Source organism: Danio rerio, chromosome 10 (genome assembly GCF_049306965.1).
Source record: "Danio rerio strain Tuebingen ecotype United States chromosome 10, GRCz12tu, whole genome shotgun sequence".
Classification (NCBI taxonomy): Eukaryota; Metazoa; Chordata; class Actinopteri; order Cypriniformes; family Danionidae; genus Danio; species Danio rerio.
The window spans coordinates 41,390,533-41,411,503 of NC_133185.1; the positions used below are offsets into that span (position 1 = coordinate 41,390,533).

The 20,971-nt window shown below is 35.9% G+C and overlaps 1 protein-coding gene across 1 annotated transcript in view; it reads right to left on the bottom strand.

The window, feature by feature from the left end:
* The window catches only part of ubl3a (ubiquitin-like 3a), a 43,132-nt gene that overhangs the window by 18,361 nt on the left and 3,800 nt on the right, over positions 1-20,971 (bottom strand).

Consider the following 20,971-nt stretch of genomic DNA (forward strand, 5'->3'; position numbering starts at 1 on the left):
CTCCATCCCAGCCTCATCCTTCATTATGTCACTCCATCTTTTCCACATCTTTGTCTAACCATGACGTATCATCTGCACCAGGAGAATGCCAATGAGCAACAGATTTATGAGCTTTCCAGACGTAGGAAAAGATCTAATCGCAGAAGTATGTGTTATGATTGGATGCGTCTGCTCAACATTTCTCTTCCTCAGCGAGCCGACCAAATCTCACGATGACGTCGCTCGACTTGAAAAGACGCCTCCGAGGAAATTCAACAACAACAACAACAAACTCAGCAGAAAGCATCTACTGGGGAATGATTTCTAATGCCAGGGTAAGAGCAGGTGGTTCCCTGTCTGAGAAAATAGTTGCTATGCCAAACGTGGGCTTCTGTAGTACTGCAACCTCATAAAATATGGTGAGCAATTCCAGCGCAGGAACCCCCAGCTCCCGTTACCAAGCCTTCAGGGGCAATGTTTCATGTAATCGGCCCCCAGCGCAATCCTGCAGACACAAACACACCTTCCTGAGGGCAAAGACGTCATGCATCAGCGCAGTCATGAGGCTACAGGCCAGCACTGGGATCTCTGTTGTTTTGGAAAGATTTGTAGAGACTGCATTAATGACAGGGAAATAGATAAGGTATAGTAAAAGTAGAGCTGGGCGACGTTACAGAAAAAAAAAAAACAGCACAGTGTTTTATATCATACGATATAGATAATTATTGAACATTTTATAACAATCCATTTAGGTATATTATATTATTATCCACTTTTTTTAATTTACCATCTGCTGTCATTACTGAAATGTGTATATTATATACAAAGTGTGAAGCAGATTGGTTAGTTCTACTTACATGAATCACGATGTGCTCGCAGCATTTAGAAAAGTTCAGATCTTTTTCAACTAGGTGTGGCTGGAAAATGGACACGCGTCACAATAAACACGTGGTGGAGTTGAAAAGCGTAAGACATGGAGCACAGACACTCTTGACAGTTTTGTAGGTAATTAATAATACAATAGCACTAATACTAAAATAGTTACGGCATTTTAGAAGGACCAAAACATTTCAGATGTTTTACAGTGTGCTCAGACTGCTGGATTATCCATTCACACACTTTTTTTTTTCATCACATGATCTCATATAACAAAATCATATGACTTTTTTAATGCACATACTGGAATTTGTTTGGTAAAAGTGTTTCCATCATAGTTTATGCACATAAAAATAAAACCACATCTTGGCGTTTCCTTCAACTGATTATTTATGTGCATATCCAAAATGTGCGTAAAAATAGGTGTATGGAAACATAGCTAATAGTTCATTTGAATTATTTAGTCTGGCATGATAAAGTAAATGCTCTTAAAATAAAGGCTGAATATTTCATATTAATCTCTTTTTTACTAGTTAATTGGCAAAATCATGCACTTAAGTATATTGAATTATGATACCTTTATTGTAATAGAGCACTGCAAGGTACCAGTCGATGCCAAATAACACCTGCACTAGTCTTTCCAGAGCTGACCTGCTGAAAACAGATCTGCCACCCAGAGCAGGTGTTTCAGGTTTACTCCGGTTTAAAACAGATCGTGAAGTACTGGAGAATTTTGTAAACGTTGCAGCTTTTTGGCATCGCAGGGTGAGCAGGAGATTCTCTGTTTGAGTAGAATAAACATCCAGCTGGTTCTGCCAGGAGACACAGATAGAGAGAGAGAGAGAGAGAGAGAAAGAGAGAGAGATGCTGACAGTAATGAGTGTGTCAGACAGGACGTCTGAACTAAAAGCAGTCACAACAACAAATGCTGACCACAGTGGATGTGACACGCCGACCGGCTTTGCCCATCTCAGAATAGAGGTCTGCCAGATTGTTCCGGGAATGACATTTATGCAATAGGGAACAGACACACACACACTCACAGGACTTACGCAACTGCACATCAATGAAAACAATATTAGAAACGTTGCCTCCAGCAGGGGGATTTGTCTGTTTTGGAGGGAGAGGAAATGAGTGAGTTCTATGAAAATGAGTGAGTGCTATGACAAGAATTCCCAAAACAAAAATAAGTCACCTGCTACTTGTCTGATTCACAGGAAGAGCCATTAGAGACTAGATCTACGCAGAACTAATGCAAGCTTTGTCTTAAATGAACTTGATTTCACCTTAAATTCACACTACAAATGCTGCAAGCCACAGAATCATCCAAAATATGCAACTAGGGGGCACACAATGGGCTCTATTTTGACGATCCATGCGCAAAAGCAATTAGGGCGTGTCGGAATCTACTTTTGCTAATATAAGGACGGAACAACCCGATTTGTGCCGCGGCGCATGGTCTACAAGGGTTTAGCTTATTTTCTTATTAAGTTACATGTGTGTTTTGAGAATAAACCAATCAGAGTCTCATCTCCCATTCCCTTTAAGAGTCAGTTGCATTGTGCCATGGTGCATTTGCTATTTACACCACAGACTTTGTAAGTGGAAAAACTGAGCATTTCACTAGCTAGAAAACAGTTAAACAGAGCATCTGCAGCGCGAGAAAGAGATAAGGCATCTCATAATCTACTTTTAATTTCGCTCTCGTGGATAGGGAAACCTTGTACGCACAGACATCAATGAACCTATGAATAATTAATTTAGTTTCTTAAGCGCAAAGATTTTGTTTTTTTTGTTATTTCTAAATTCAGTTATAATTTCCAGCAAACTAATAAACGAACAATTATAACGATGTGTGCTCAAACAACTGAGTTATATCCAAATAGACATGCTGTTCCCCATATGGTCTAAAATCTGACAGGTGGAAAAATCTAAGCTTGTTTTTAATAAAACAAATATACATATGCATTTAATAAATAATACTGCTAATAATAATAACATTATACAAAAGCAAATAGTTATGAATAAATTGAAAAAGCCCCCTGAGATGATGAAGGCATGAAAGTTTGGTTTTTATATTTATGTAGGCTAGAAAATAATATGTTTTGTAATATTTTAATCCTCATATTTATATCATATAGGCTATATATCCTTATTATATCCTATATGTATCCTTAATATTTTATTTATTTTTCATTTGTAAAGATATTTGCGTATTGCTGTACACCCTGTCTGTATTAAGCAATGTGTAAGCCAGGCGCACAACTAACGTGCTCTGCGCTGGAAAATAGAGCAGCTTTGATCTGATCTATTTGAACCTATTCCTCAAAATAGCAACACGCCAGCAATGCATCTTAATACACCTTCTTTTTTTAGACCAGAACGCCTATGGGCACACATATGAGCGCAAATGCATTTGCTATTTAAACAGTGTGGTGTAAAACGTCAAAACAACTCTTGCGCCAAGCTAAAACTAGCAAACAACTATTGCGTCGCGCCTTGCATTGCACCGGGTGTATGATAGAGCCCAATATCGTTTCAGCATCGATATCACAATGTGCACATCTGCAAGAGTCACATTGTGAGATCTGCAATGTTAAGTCTGAATTGTAGTTCAGGCCAGAAGTTACAAAACAAAAGGTTTGTCACGTGGAGTCACAGCTAAATTTAACCATACCAAAGTAAAAGTTTAACGTTTGCATGTGTTTTGTGACTGCATTTTAAGAGAGCTCTTATGTTTGGTGTAACAAATATTTATTGTATTATTTTAGTATTGTCAAAAAGAGCTATTCAAACCATATTTTAAAACAGAATTCATTTCGCAATATTAATCGCAGAAGAAAAGAATTTCACAATATCCAATTTTTCCAATATCATGCAGCCCTACAGTATATGCAGCCCTATTTATATAACATTTGAAATGCCAAACTCTTGTGATCGAATTTCCAATATAAAACAAAAGGCAACAACAACAGGTAAAAGTTAATAGGAAAGGTTAGTCCTGACAAATTAAAGGTATATATGGACTTAAAGTGTAAAATTAACATTTATTGTATTGGCCTTATTCTACAATGCAGAAGTTCAATCATTTTGTTGCAATAATTTTAGAACTTCAGATTCAGTTGACAACGGGAGAAATGACTAGGAATAATAAACAGCAGAAAACTGTCAAACTACTTGCTTTATAAACAAATGTGTTCATGACTATACAGACGAAGTAGCATATAAGAAAATATCAGTTTGCAACTTCCAACAGCGTAACAAGCTGTTTTTAATGTTTAAAAATCAATGGAAGTGAATGAGACCAAAAGTCGAGACATAAAGATTGCAATGGCTGCGCCCGCTAGTACGCAAAGAATAAGGTCATGTTACATTCATTACAAAAAAGCCCACACATTTGATATCTTATAATCAAAATATATGTATATATAATTTTGAATTATGAAAATGTTTATTTTATGGAATAGTCATACTATTTAAATCATTATTGTTTAAATATTTTAATTATTATTAAATAATAATAATGTGCATACCTTAACATATCCAAGCATCACTCAGATGAACTAACTAATGATATAAATTCTTATGACATTAAGAAAGTGAATAGGCCTTTAATAAAGGGATATTTCACAAAAAAATGAAAATTACTCATTTAATCTCCATTAAGTTGTCACAAACCTTTGAGTTTCTTTTTTTTTTTTTTGTTAAACATAAAAGAAGATATTTTGAAAAATGTTTGAAATCGTTAAACATTGACTTCCATAGTATTTGTATGTTCAACTATGGAATGGTTACAGGTTTCCAGCATTTATCAAAATTCTTTGTTTAATAGACAAAAAAAACTGAAACAGATTTGTGACAAGAGTGAGTAAATAATGACAGAATGTTCAGTTTGGGGTGATTATTCCTTTTAAAGTACTTCAAAAGCATGGCGTAACAAATAATCAATGAGTGAAAAAAGAAATTTGAATAAAGAGGAGCAAACTGCTCAATAAAACACAAAAGATTTCTATTTTGAGTCCAGAAATTCATTTCAGCCAGGCCCAAAACTCATCTCTTCCGCTCAGTGGATTCAGATGTGCTTCTGTGTATGTGAACTCAACCTCAGCCATAAACAGAGATGGAATAAAAAGGAAGCCATCCATCTTCTTCCTGACGGGCACAGTGCTGGTTCAAACTGTGTCATCTCTGTCTGTGTGTGTTGTAGTCGAGACTGAGCTGGTTTTGAAGACTGTGATCACACTCACTCATCTCTCATTCATCAGTCGGAGCATTAGTGGGATTTCACCCGCTTATCTGAGGTGTGAGGCATGAGCTTTTCTGAGCGTCTCGCTCTAAAAATGAAAGTGTTGTTTTTTTCATCTAAGATTATAATTGGGGTATACCATACTTGCTTCAATAAACTGACTGTTCTTACTGTGAATGATTTTTTTTAGTGAACACTGATATAAAGAATAAAACATTTAAAAATGTTTGGGGTCTGTAAGGGTTTTTAATATATAAATTAATACTTTTAATCAGCAAGGCAGTAAATATATTTCTAACATGATTATATTGCAAATAAAGAATTCATTGATGTTCTTTCTATAAATTAAGGAAACATTAAAGCTTGTGTGAATTAAAAATGCACAATGTTTACGTTGCTAGTGCACACTGTCATCCTTTAGTGAACAAGTAATCTGTATTAAGTTAATCCACTGAAATCAATCAAAGTCTGAGCATTTGCTTCAGTGTTTGGACTGGCAGTCCTTCGCAACGTCAGTTCATGCAGACTTTAAGGAAAATGTATGTGAGATTCCACAAAAACATTACACTTCTTTACTAGGATTAATGGTTTGTCATTCATGGTTCTTAAAGGGATGAATTACCCAATAATTGTGTCATTATTAACTCACCCTTTACTTGTTCCAACCCTGTCTAACTTTCTTCTATTACAAATGATACTTTGAAGAAAGCTGAAAACCTGTAAATATTGACTGGATTGGTTTTCCTACTATGGAAGAAGCTCATAAAGGTTTAAAACAAGTGAAATTTAAATTTTTTTGTTTTTGTTTATTTTTGGTGAATTATGGATTTACATGGTTTCTGCAGGGTCTTAAATCTCAAAATCCAATTACAATCCAATTTTTAGGCCTTGAAAAGTCTTACATTTGCTGAATGATTTGTAGGTCTTAGATCTTTTTTAAACAGGTCTAAATTTTTCTTTGTTCATGTATTGTTTCCCAATCTGGCCAATGCCCATACAATCACCAACAATCCCTCTCAATAAAACTTTCAGCTTTTTATTTAAAAGGTAATTTTTAACTCTATTTATCATAATGCTTTAATTATTTTCCTTACAATAACAATTGTTTAAAAGTGCTCCATGTATTTACTGCTGAGGATACTGACCTGGACAGATTGTTGTGCATAGATTTAGTTTATTATGGTTTTTCAAACTTTCAAAACATTTGTTCATTTTTTTATTTTAAAGAAAGTTTATGTTGGGAAAACGTGTATGAATACAAGTAGAGCTTGCTTGTTTTTACACAATATTAAAGAAAAATTTGCTAAAAAACTAAATCTAAAATATGTGAATTGTTTAGTATTAATGTATTATCAAATGTATTAAATTATAATAATTTTGTTGATAGGTCAAATAAAAATCTTTTCTGTCTGCGCTATTTGAAATTTTCCTTAGCCTTTAGTGCTTCGAGTCTAAAATTTCATTCATAATGGTTTTATAAAGTCTTAGATTTAACTCGGTGAAACCTGCAGAAACCCTGCTTTAATATTGGAAAAAAGTTTTTTAGATTCTTTAGAAGTGTTCATTACACTTTGAAAAATTATTTCCTTAAAGAACTGGTTACTGAAAAGAGAGCCAAAAACTCTTTTTTCTATGGCATCTCTGTGAGAATCGGTATGATTTTCCTAGCACAATTATTTTTAAGAGTGTAAGTATGCAGCACAATGATATATAGTAAAACTTAACTTTAGAAGTTAGTTTAGCATCAAATCCGAATATTACAATAATCAAATAGTGAACACTAAAGTAATTATCCTGAACATTCAGCTTGCCATCACAGAAATAAACTACATTTTAAGAAATACTAAAACAGGTTAAAACCATTTTAAAATTGTAATAATATTTTAAGTATTCTTTCCAAAGTATTATCAAAAAGATAACCAACCCCTGATTTTTAAAAATTTGTGACACAATTTTCCATTCAGTTGACATATCCAAACCATTTTCCCCATCGCAATTCATTCAATTCCCAATAGATGAAAGCAAGCCCCAGTCTAAAGAACATCCTGTTTTACTTAGAAATACTTCACACTGCTGAAGTAAAATGGCATTTCCTGCCTACTTTAATTACTTAATTAAGAAGATTATCCATAAAATGATTTTGCCATCAAACAAACAGCGTGCTCATACTTGGGTTTATCTAATAAACGTTTATTTAGCAAACCTTTTTTTGTTTTGTTTGGTTTCAAACCCTTGGAGGACAAATATAGAAGAGCAAAGATTCGATTTCAAGTACGGTACAGCCTGTACAATCCAGTTGTTGTTGAACAGAACAGGTTTATCCACTTTGCAATTGAGATTCAATTTTTTTTCTGCATGGTGACAGAGGTAAAACCGCTGAGTACAGTAAACCAACAATTGTTTGCGTGGAGATTTGCATAGATATTTAACATTGCAGGTCACCTTGAGCTCTTTCTGAAGAGAATATAAGATGGTCTGGCCCGTTTCCATTAGCAGAGGCTAAAGCAATGAACATGTCTAAATTGACAGACTGAAATTCATTTGGACATGTGAATGAAGAGATAAATGCCTGGGTCTAACCAAGACCAAAAACATAATGACCACTGGCAAGTTTAATAATAGCAAACTCATTCAACTTTCAGTTTCAAGGCAGAGATGCTAATGTATAACTTTCAGGCCTCAAAATGATTCCTAACCGTTTCAAATAAAAGTGCCTTATTGGATGGATTGTTTTGAGAGAAAAAATCTGAGGAGACAAGACCTGGCCATTTATAAATACTGTATGTGATCTCTTTCAGACGTGCGTCAGACTCTTATATTCCCATTATAAAGAGCACGGCACAGGAGAAAGAGATAACAGCATTAAATGACATGAGATCTGAGAATTAGATGGCACATTTAGACATGGGAAATTAAACCGCAAAAGGGGCGGTGGAGGAATTGTGATGTTCCCTGTCTATCTCCAAGACCTCTGTTGACGGCACAAATTTATGCAAGAATTAGAGAACTGACTCATGGATGGACACACATGGGCAAGCATGCCATGTATGAGGAACATAAAAATAGTCTAATGTTCTCTGCATGACTTGAAGTGCTGTAGATTGAACATAAAGTGATTGATTTTGCTCTTGCCTGTGTTTGCCTCCTCATGCTTTTAACAAAGGTGAAAACAAAAGGAAAGAAAAAGTGAAGTGTTTACCAGAAAATTCGAGACAGAATACAGAACGATACATGGAATTACATATAGATGGATGAATGACTGGATGGATGGACAGATGAATGGAAGAACGGATAGTGTCTATGCACAGAATGAAAGTTAGCAATGCAGTATAGATAGATAAATGGAAGTAAATAATAAAAGGTAAAATTATGGCTGGATGAAAGGACAAGCAGAAGAATGGATGGCATTTAGGCACAGAACAACATATGACAGAATGAAGAAGGGATAAAAATGATTGAAGAAAAAATGATGGATTGATAGACTGAACAATGGATGACTTGACGGACAAAATAATGGATGGATGGACAGAATGATAGATGACGGACAGATGTAGGGACGAATGGACAGTGTTTAGGCACAAAATAATGGATGGATGAATGGATGAAAACAAAATAATAAAAGATAAACTGATGGATTGATGGACAAAGATGGATGGATGGATGTACAGAATGATGGATAGATGGAAGGGTGGAGGGATGGACGGACAGATGGTGTTTATGCACAGAATGATAGATGATGGATAGATGAATGAATAAATGAAAACAAAACGACAGAAGTTAAAATGATGGAAAGAACGCTGGATGGACGAATTGATGGACAGAATGAGGGATGGATGAAAACAAAATAATACAAATTAAAAAGATAGACTGATGGACAGAAATATGGATGGATGGATGGCTGGACAAACAGATGGTGTTTATGCACAGAGCGATAGACAACAGAACAATGGATGTATGAAAACAAAATCATAAAGTTAAAGTGATGGATTGATGGACAGAACAATGGACTGATGAACAGAAATATGGATAGATGGACAGATATTGTTTATGCACATAATGATAGTTGACAGAATGATGAATAGATGGATGATAACAATATGATAGAAGTTAAAATGATGGACAGAATGATGGATGGAAACAAGGATAGACGGATGGAGGGATAGACGGAGAATGTTGAGGATGAATGGAAGAAGTTAAAATAATAGAAGTTAAAATGATGAACTGATGGACAGAAAGATGGATGGGCAGACAGATGGTGTTTATACACAGAACGATAGATGACAGAATGATGGATAGATAGAAGCATGGAGAGATGGACGGACAGTGTTGAGGCACAAAATGACAGATGAATGGATGAAAACAAAATAATGGAAGTTAAAATGATGGACAGAAAGATGGATGGATTGATAGATGCACAGATGGTGTCTATGCACAGAATGATAGATTACAGAATGATGGACAGATGAATGAATGTATGAAAACAAAACAATAGAAGTTAGAATGATGGATAGATCGATGGATGGATGAAGCGATGGGTAGAATGATGGATGATAGAAGGATGGATGGAGGAAAGGACGGATGCACATTTTTGAGGCAGAAAATGATGGATGAATGAATGAAAACTAAATAATAGATGTTAAAATGAAGAAGTGATAGAAAGATTGTGTTTATGCACAGAATGATAGATGACAGAGTGATGGATGAAAACAAACTGGTAGAAGTTAAAATGATGGATTGATGGACAGAACGATGGACGGAGGGATGGATGATAGATTGAAGGGCGTTTAGATGACAATGATGGATATATGAATAGATAAAAAAAATGATAGAAGTTAAAATGATTGACAGAATGATGATTGGGTGAATTAATGGACCGAAAGATGGATGGATTGATGGAAAGAATGATAGACGGATGGATGGATTGATGGACAGAACAATGGATGGATAGATTGATGGAAAGATCGATGGATGAATGGATTGATGGAACAAATGATAGAATGATATTTAGACTGAACAATAGAAAGATGGATGAATGGATAGAGAGATGGATGGATAGATGGAAGGATGAGTAGACAAACACGATAATAGCTCAAAGCTTCAGCTGCTATTCATGTTACTTCAATAATGTTACAGTTTTTAGTTTGGGCTTTATCCACTGCAAACAGGATGTTCTTCTGCAGAAAGGGAAAGTTGCTTTAGAGGTGGAGCAGGTTATTACATTTGATAAAAGATTAGACAAACATTATCTTTCTTAGAATAACATGTAATAATGGATTGTTCACAATAAAACCAGGAACATGTAATAAAGAGACCGTTCACTCAAAAACAAAAGCTCTTTCATCCTTTCCTCACCCCTTATAAGGTCATACAGGCTTGCGTTGTAATAGAAGTGAATAAATGATGGCAGAATGCTCATTTTAAGGTCATGTTGACTTCAATATTGTAATGTTTTTGACCAGGTTTGTCTTTGGTCTCTGCTAAAGGTTGTTATGGGATTAGTTTCTCTTAATGTTTACAATGCCCTATTAAACATGATAATTGGCACCATATGTCGAAGTAGACGAGCATGAAAGCTCTAGTTTCAGCTGTCGGTTATTCAAAACTTCCTGTAAAATCATACATGACGCACACACAATGTGCCACTACTTTCCGCACTTCCTTGATAGATTTTTCCCATGATGGACTGGTCTCAATAGCTATGGCAAGGGTGATCATTTTGCAATCATTTCCTCAAAAACGCCTAGAACGTCCACTACTCTCATTATTTTGCTCTTGAGTGAGTTGTATGGCCGCCATTAGCACCAGAGAGCTAGTTTTAGCTTCCGTACTTAATCACGGCCACAGCACACCAGCAGCTGCAGTCTCAGCCTGTCCGGATGCCCCATCAGCAGTCCTGAAGGACAATCACTCACACAGACATACCCGCATGTGCTCATCCGGCCCAAACTAGCATCTCACCGGATGAAAAAACAAGAGCTTCGGTGGTCATATCGCTCAAATCAATACATGCCTGTATGATTATGTGTCAATTACAATCTCGTAAGTGCACATGTCTTCACACTGGTGCTTAAAGAAAAGAAACAAAATGCTGAGTCTGAATGATTCATCTGTGCAAAGTTTCCTGCTCTAGAGGCTAATTACACACCTTCGATAAACACATTAGCAGTGTGCGCTCAGTGGTGTTAAATAAACACAATCCTAGAACTCTGACCTTTCTCAAACTGAAACAAGACTCCTTCAATGTGCTTTAAGGACATATTTCCGATTTCCACCAGATTTTACTCTCATGTTTTATTTTATACTAACTAAAATTCATTTATTTTCTTTTTAGCTTAGTCCCTTTATTAATCAGGGTTCGCCACAGCAGAATGAACCGACAACTTTTCCAGCATATGTTTTCTGCAGTTGCCCTTCCAGCCACAACCCAACACTGGCAAACACCCATAGACTCTTGCATTCACACACACTCATTCACTACAGCCAATGTAGTTGATTCAATTCACCTACAGCGCATGTCTTTGGACTTGAGGGGAAACCGGAGCACCCGGAGGAAACCCACGCCAATGCGGGGAGAACATGCAAACTCCACACAGAAATGCCAACTGAGCCAGCCAGGGCTCGAACCAGTGACCTTCTTGCTGTGAGGCGATTGTGCTACCCACTGCGCCACCATGCTGCCTTATTTTATTTTAAATGCATTTTTATTTTAAATACATTTTCATTTATTTAAAATGAAATAAATGTTCTGACACGCAGTTATATTAAAATGAAGATAAAGATCAAATGGAGAAGGACAGAGCAAGGGAGAGATCTCCCACAGCCAGATGAAGGCAGGCAGCCTCCTGCCCTGCAGGCCCGACCCACGTGCCTACTGCTGAAAAAGGGCAGACATCTGCAGAAAGAGAGAGAGAAAGCAGGGGGAGGGGACCATTCGCTTACCTCTCCATCAGTGAGGCCGTCTCATAAAAATGGCCTTTTGATAGCAGCCTACTGTATTACAGCCGTGTATTACAAACCTTCTCATCTCCAATTACTATCATGCACATATTCTCAAACTGAATTTGTACAGCTCTGCAGACAAAGATCTTCATAAATAAAAAACATTCTTTATCTTTTCTTTCAGGCAAGCCCAAAGAGGATTGTTCACTCTGTCCTAAAGCTTTTTCTTCTTATTTTTGAGAGTGTAATGGTTTTAAATCAGCATCAGCTCTGAGATCAAGCGAAAAGGCTACGAGGCAGTACAATTGTATTTCAATATAGTGTATTTTTCACACAAAGCTTTATTGATATTTTAAATCCATGTAACTTGCATTCATTTGTGCAGTGGCAATATCCTATATTTCAGTGCACAGCAGAAAAATTACCAAGATAATTAGGTCTTACAATTGTAGCATTTGATCAGTGGCGGTTCTAGTTTAAAAACCACACTAAACATCCCATTTCCCCCATCCCACCCACAAGAAATAAAGACATTATGTGGTTGTCTTTCTATATATTTAAAATATTTAAATATATATTCATAAATAACTACATTTAAAATAATTATTATAAATACATTTCAATATATTTATCTATTTTCAGTAAATATATATCAAATTGTTTATTATTATTATTATTATTCATTTATTCATTCATTTTCTTGTCGGCTTAGTCCATTTATTATTCCGGGGTGGCCACAGCGGAATGAACCGCCAACTTATCCAGCACATTTTTACGCAGCGGAGGCCCTTCCAGCTGCAACCCATCTCTGGGAAACATCCACACTCACTCACACACACACTCATACACTAAGGACAATTTAGTCTACCCAAATCACCTGTACCACATGTCTTTGGAGTTTGGACTGTGGGGGAAACCGGAGGACCCGGAGGAAACCCACGCGAACGCAGGGAGAACATGCAAACTCCACACAGAAATGCAGAGAAACTGAGCTCGAACCCTTAACCCAGCGACCTTTTTGCTGTGAGGTGACAGCACTACCTACTGCGTCGCCATTGTTATTATTATTATTATTATTATTATTATACAACTTTTATTCCAAAAAATAACTTAAATCAATCCTTAATGTAACTGAAAAACAATGTAAAGACACAACTGGAGTAATATTCTAAGACTGTTGCATGACTATTAATTATAACAGTTCCAATTGAATACAAAAAATATGTTTTATAAAATTGCCTGTTGTCTTAGACCCCACTCATGGCCTAGAACTAAAACTATGCTGTCTTCCATGATTCATTACTCCTCCTTTCTGCTTCATAGCCATGCTTAGTCAAAGTGTCATCATCATATTATTATATAACCTATAGTTTTGTCGACTTGCATGTTGACGCATATCGGCGTGCATGTAAACAACCGGGGGCAGCGTGTGTAAGGCGCGCGGGAATGACTTTCTGCGCACATGTGTCAATTTGTTTTCACCAGCGCTGTTTTGGTGGCACATAAAGACAAACAAACTTGCATGTGCAAGTTCTTCATTCTTGGATAATATTGTTGCCCCTGCAAGTGTGATCGCCCATGTGGAAGATGTAGTTTATAGTAGGGCTGCACAATATTGGAAATATCTAGCTTTGCAAAGTTTTTTTTATTTTGTGATATACATTGCGATATAAATACAATTTCTAATCTAATAAACAATCTATAAACAATCTATAAATCTATAATCTAATAAACAATCTATAAACTTTTTTGGGACCCCAGACACATTTGGTTGTGAGGTTAGTGCTATTTGCGGTGCATTTCTGTATTTGCATGTTTTATATATTATACAAGTGTTTTTTCGTTTTCTGAGTCAAACAGTATTCAAGTACATAGGCCCAATCCCAATTCTACCCCTTAGCCCTTCCCCTTCAGTGATTTCCTGAAGATAAATACCAAAAAATAGCACAACTGGAATAACTACAGCAGTCGCAATCATCTGATCTCATATAAAGCAAGAGATCGCGATGACATATGATGACGTGTGCAGGTGTTGTAGTGCTGTCCCAATTCTTAGGGGTAAATAGCCCTTCCCCTTCACCCTTGGCTGTAAGGGCCAGAGGGGTACAAAAGTAGAATTGGGATGGGGCCTTATGATGCCTGAATGCTTTTAAGGTCATTATACAATCACAGGCATCAAAACTACATGCAAATGATGAATTATAATCAAGACTCGATATTACGTATGCTGACGAAGTGACTTTTGCGAAGGATCACATTACTATATCGATGCTGAAACAATAATTTGTTCAGCCCTAGTTTATAACATCAGCTGAGAGCAAAAATAAGATATTTTATATTTAGGTTCCCCTCGCTGCTGTACTGAAAATAGAGCTAACCAAAACATAATTGTGTTAATGATTATATCGCTAGTAATTACTTTATCTAAAATCTCAGAATTGGGGTAAAAAGAAAGATCCTTTGATTATATCACATCTTGTGATCAGAGGAAAAAATAACATTTGCCAAAAAGGAGAGAAAAGCTATGAGAGGCCTCTAGTAAAAGAACAGAAGGAAAGACTTGTGAGATCTCTGTGACTTCACTAAACTACAAGAGAATGTTTGAGCAGTGATGTCATAAAGGCAGGCGAGCGAGCGCCACTGTTTACAGTGAAACAAGCCTTCACAGTCAGTCTCTACCAACACACACCAAGCCTGAACAGAACCACCTCTGGAAACATGTAAAAACAGATATATGTTGACTCACGTCCAGTAATGAATATGTAGAAACACCACAGAGAAGCTAAAACAACTTATAATAAGGCGCTGAGCAGCACTATTTACACAAACTGACGTTGAATCACTCTAACTTTCCATGACAGTGTGTGTGTGTGTGTGTGTGTGCGCGAGCACCTCTCTCACAGAGCTGTTGTAAATTGTTCCTCACTCTACTGAAAGGATCCTTTATTGAGTGAGTCTGAGCTACTTCCTCCCCCTCCTTTCTCTCTTGCTCCCTCTTTAGCCTTTAACCCTTACTGACCCATAGACACTCGCTGGACTTATTCGTTTTATGCAAATAGCGTTCGTCATGTATTACTTGCAATTTTTCATGCAAACACAAACACATCAGACACCAAAAACATCCCTGCTTTGTTATTCTACGATTGGGGTTGAATGCAGAACACCAATTTTGATACAATTTCAGTTCAATGAAGGTTGTCCAAACTCATGGTGCAGGTCATCTTGGATATAACGCATTTACCAGTTGAATGCACATGAGTGTCACAATTAGTAGGACACTCGAAATATTCTTTAACCTCCGAGTTTGGGGCATGTCAGTAGCTATGTTTCCATCCAAAAATGCAAATTAACTTTATGCGCAAAACTGGAATTTTGCATAAAAGATGTGCGAATAAAGTGGCGTTTCCATCCAATGAGTCAAAGCAAACATAACCGACACTTCCTAATTTACTGGCGCCAAATATTAACAGTAAAAACAGAATTTGTCATTTTTTTTCTAATTTAATTAATGAGTTGTGCCTCAGAAGACAATGCTGACATGTAATGAACGCGTGGTGGCGTTTGAAGCCGCGGAGCGTAATTGCTCTTGACAGTTCTGGAGGTAATTTGTAGTATTATAACACTAATACTGAGATGGTTAAGGTGTTTAAGAATGACCAAAACAACAATTTTAGATGTTTTATAGTGTGCTTACCCTGTTGGATTATCCATTCATAAACATTTTCAAAATCACATCCCTTTTTTAATGTGCATACTGGAATTTGTTTGGTAACAGTGTTTTTATCGTAGTTTATGCGCATCTTTTCTTATCGGATGAAAAGTTTATCCTACTCAGTTTTGCGCATATTTTTTGTAAACAAATAAAAATAGTTGGCTGGAAACATAGCTAGTGAGAAACGTGGTGGAATCTCTCATCTATAACAGAGAACTATATTAACCATTACATACCTTACTATTGACCTTATTCTTTATGTAAGAGCAGGCGCAGCCATTTGAATCTCTGAAGCTTGCGGTCTTAATCTCTTCCATTGATTTTAGACGTTAAAAACAGCTTGTTATGCTGCAATGTTGGAAACTGACATTTTCTTATTTTATTAATCTACTTTTTATGTATAGTCATGAACACGTTGGTAGAGCAAGTAGTTTGACCATTTTCTGCTGTTTATTATTCCTAGTCATTTCTCCCATAGGCAACTGAATCAGATGTTTTAAAGCAATCGCAAAAACGAACGCAATTCTGCATTGTAGAATAAGGTCAATATTTAGATCAGTGGATTGAATTCAGGCAGGCAAAATTAACAATTGTGGGATGTCAGTGACAAACCCCAATTGATGCAAATTCTTTGTTTGTTTTTTTTTGTTTTTTTTAAGCTACCTTGTAATTTATCAAAGGCTGACAAAAGTGACTTGAACGTAGTGCTGGGCCGATATATTATATCAAATCGCAATAAAATTTATGTCAATAACAATGATATGCTCTGAACTTTTTTACTCTATATTGATCTAAGAGCCAATTACACAGCAGAAATGTGCAACAATGGGAATTTAAAAGTGTGTTGAAATTGCCGTTTCTCAGGTGTGATTAATTTAATCTGATACCTTACCAAAATGCTGAGTGTTTCTCTCATGCTGCTGACGTGGTTTCAGTCTCCGTGTTTTGAATGGTGGCATGTGCTGTGTTGAGTTTCATATAATTTCCAACAGGTTTTCTATCATTTATACACAAACACTAATCGTTATCGTTAGGTTGTAAAGGGTCAAAAAAAGGGTCTATCTGTCATAAAACAGATGTTATAATGACCTAACAAACCCTTTAGAGGGACTGATTGGTGTAGCCTTCTGTTGTCTGGTTTCCTGATGAGCTCTATTGATTTCAGCGTGGTTACATAATTTAGCAAAGTCTCGATGACAAAGCTGGTTTGATTCTGCAAACAGAAAGCATGCAGCAAACACACACATTCCTAGTGAGCATCCATCAGCGCACATTATTATAGGGATAAATGTTAAATGCTCAATGCCAGAACCACCTTGCACAATCAATGGATAAAATGAAGGGACATTTATTTTACATAACTAAATGTCAGAATTTCATAAGCAAAATGGCATGCAAAATCCATTTCCCATTTCATGCCTATAAAGTATAAAACGAAGAAGCTACTACTCAGTTATATGCTATTGATGATTATTCACAGCAATTTTGTGTTTAATAAACTTCTAGAAAAAAACGTAGACAGCTTGGTTAAAATAAGACTAAACTTGGGCTGTCAGTGAAAATCTAATAGACATCCAAGAATAGTCCAAAACTAGACTAGTTGTCAAATAGAAGTATTAGACAGACTTCATCTGTGTAGTCATTCATTTATGTTTATTAGACGACTAGTTTTGATCTATTCTTAGACGTCTATTAGATTTTTAGTGACAGCCCAAATTTAGTCTTGTTTTAGCCAAAACGACGAAGTTTAAATGTCTATTAGACCTCTATTGGACAACTTTTAAAAACAAAAAAGTTTGCTGGGTTATAACAACAGAAAAAAATTAGGGTAATTTTGACAGTTATTTAACTTTTCCTGAAATTTTGAGTTTAAAATCTCACAATTTAGACATTATCAAAATTGCTTGGTTCATACCTCACAAGCCTTACAAACACACGGAATTGTGATTTTAATCTCATTTACAATTGCAAGTTCATATCTTTAAATTTCAAAGAAAAGTCAGAGTAAGAAAGCCAGTAAACGTGCAATAGTGAGATTATTACTTTCTTCTCTGAGATGTCAAGTTTCAATTGCAAGTTTATAGGCTTCCCTTGGGCTGGGCGATATTGCAAAAATATATATATATCATGTTTCATATCATTCGATATTGAATATTTTAATAATACATTTAGGTATATTAGGATTTTTTTTTTTTAAATCACTGAATTTTAAATAGTTTTAATAGTTAAAAACCAAAAATATTTAAACAAAATCTCTCATTTCTTCATAATAAAATAAACATAAGTGTTAAAGAGACTCTTAAACTTGATAAATAAAATGTTACAAAATGGAGTTAAGTGACTGGGATGCACTAGAAAAGAAACCAAAAAGCCACTCTGGCAACATCCTTGCATCCTTTTTTATTTACAATCTCCTCACTGCTGCTTGCCAAGACACTCATTTTCGCATGTGTTGTTATTCTGACCTGAAGTGACAAGGGTGTGGATTCCTTGCGATTCCCTAGCATATCTCGTAACTAGCCAATCATCAACCATTTTTACAGAGGAGGATAAATGGACAAATCATTGCTGAAGAACTAATGCAAGTTTAAGGAAAATAAGTAAAAACCACTGCAGTGTTTGGATGCGCTGTGTTTGTCTGAGGCAATTTGTCTGCCGTTATTACTGAATGTGTATATTCCATACAAAGTGTGAAGCAGATTGGTTAGTTTTACTTACATGAATAGCGGTGTGCTTTTGTCATTCAGAAAAGTTCAGATGTTTTTTAACTAGGTGCAGCTGGAAAATGCATGCAAGCCGCGCGCTTCCATTGGAAATTACAAGCTTACATTCCAAGCTTGGCCACATTTTAATATAACTATAGCGACTCGTATCGAAACTACATACCAAATCTTTTTTTTAATGGATATTGACAATGGTGTTCGGTCAATAAATATCGATAACAATTTTATTGCCCAGCTCTAAGTTTTCCTGCAAAGAGTTTACGTCTCATAGTTCTGACGTTTTCTAAAACTATAATAATATAAACGCGGAATTGCTTGGTTTCACTATAATTTTATTTGGCCTTTAGATTTATCAAGCATCTTAACATTTTACATAACACTTTAAACTTGTGAAACTGCTGAGCAATGCTACTCAATGTGTGGACCACACTGACAGCGAAGGTCTCTACTTGCCATTCCTCCTGATGGCATCCTCTAATAATTCCCCCCTACACACAGAGGACACAATACCACATGACACCACACAAAGTGACACGGTCCTGTCAGGGAGTATAGAGTTCTCCTTCACACCTCTGTCTCACAAATGATCAAAGCTGACTCTTGTAAAAGAGCATATCTGATGTAGCACCTATAGGCGAAAGGCTTCCACAACGTCTCACTGCTTTGAAACAGTGAGAGCTCTCGAGAAAAAAGCCCATTCATTAAAATGCCCACCCACAAGATGTGCATGCACACACACACACACACACAAACACTGCCATTGTTTGACAACCCTACCCCCCAAAATGAATGCCCCTCAGCTGGAGACCACACAATGATTCAAAGTTTCACCTCATCCCAAATCTGAATGCACTGCTCTGGGAAACCAAAAATAGACAACTAAACTCGACACAGATAAACGTCATGCAGCTTCTACTTTAAAGAAACCTTAATTCATTTTAAAGCTTGTAATGGATTTTTCTAATCGTTCCTTTATAAAAATATTTCCCATGACGTTTGGCTGTTTGAAGTTTTCAGAGATGACTTTTAAAACCTACGGACGCTATCTTAGATAATCAATACCCGACTTTGGGCTGTAACATAACAGTTTGTTCCTTGTTCGGTCCGTGTTTGCATAGTGTGAGAAAAAAACCTTTCTTCCTGTAGAGGCATAAAGAGATGCATAGTCATCATCGGGGTCGGTTCATATTTCTGCCCTTAAAATCAATCAACAATTTGTGACACTGCTGTTTTAATAACTAAAGTTGCCAATGAGGCCTTCATTTCAAAACTGGCAAAGGATTATCCACTGCATGTTTGCTGAAATCCATCTAAAATGTATTTCCAATTAGATTTGGCCATTAAAAAAATTTGCAAAGAGAACCAAGGAATGAAATGATCATTCATCATGCTTCAAATAAGAGTAATTGCTATTGTAAATAAAAGTTGCTATTTGGCAATTGAAAGATAATTTTATTGAATAAATTTTTAAAAAGTGTGAGAAATTTATGAAGCTGTTTACACATGGTCACTTTGTGTGTTGTTTTTTCAGATAGCTGTATAATTGTGAAGGGCAGGTGTAAACCCTATAAATGGACGGATGTAAATCCAATCGCTCAAACCATTTCAGATGGTGGTTTGGGACTAGGAATGCACAATTAATCTAAAAAAGATTGCGATGTCGATTCGACCCACCACACAATCTTAATCCAGCATTTTTACAATTCAGCCAATTATATTTTCATAAAGAAGGTTGCGCAAGTCTTCACGTTGTTTTACATATGTTTCACAGCAAAGTGGACACCTCCAAATGATATTGAAAGAGTCCCATACTGTATTTAGAAAATATAATTCACCCAAAAATGTCATTTCAGTCTTCATATAATGATGTATTCGTGGCCGCAAAATGAGTAATAATTACAACAAGCATTTGATTTTTTTTTCTCTCATTGCGAACATAGAGTGTAGTGCATGAAAATAAATGTTTAACAGTGTCACTATAACTACTCTAGACTATATAATTTTGAATATAATGCGAGAGAAAATCTGATGACAAATGATTTTACCAGTGAAAGTAATTGTCTAATAATGTTGTCAATGACAGATTGCAAGCATAAGTCTCAAACACAATAATTCAACTTTAGAATTATGAATAGTTGTATTCTGACGTAATCTCTTTACCGTGCATTAACAACCAGGACAAATTTAAAGTCTATATAATTTAGCATTTTAAACAACAGTACACCTACATATAGTTCTAATATTATCATTGTGGTTTTACCAAGTTTGAGAATTAACAGAAATAAAAGCCTACTCGTAATAACCTTCACAATTTAAAAAAAAAAAAAAAAAAAACATAATTTTCATTTTAGCTAAAGTCATACAGCCCTATCTGGGACACATTCCTGATGAAACTGGACAGGTTGAAATGTATCTGGTTGTTAAAAACATATGTAAATTTTACTCCTTTTAAAATGTAATTTTTTTTTTTTACTTGAGCGTGTTTTGGGCTACATT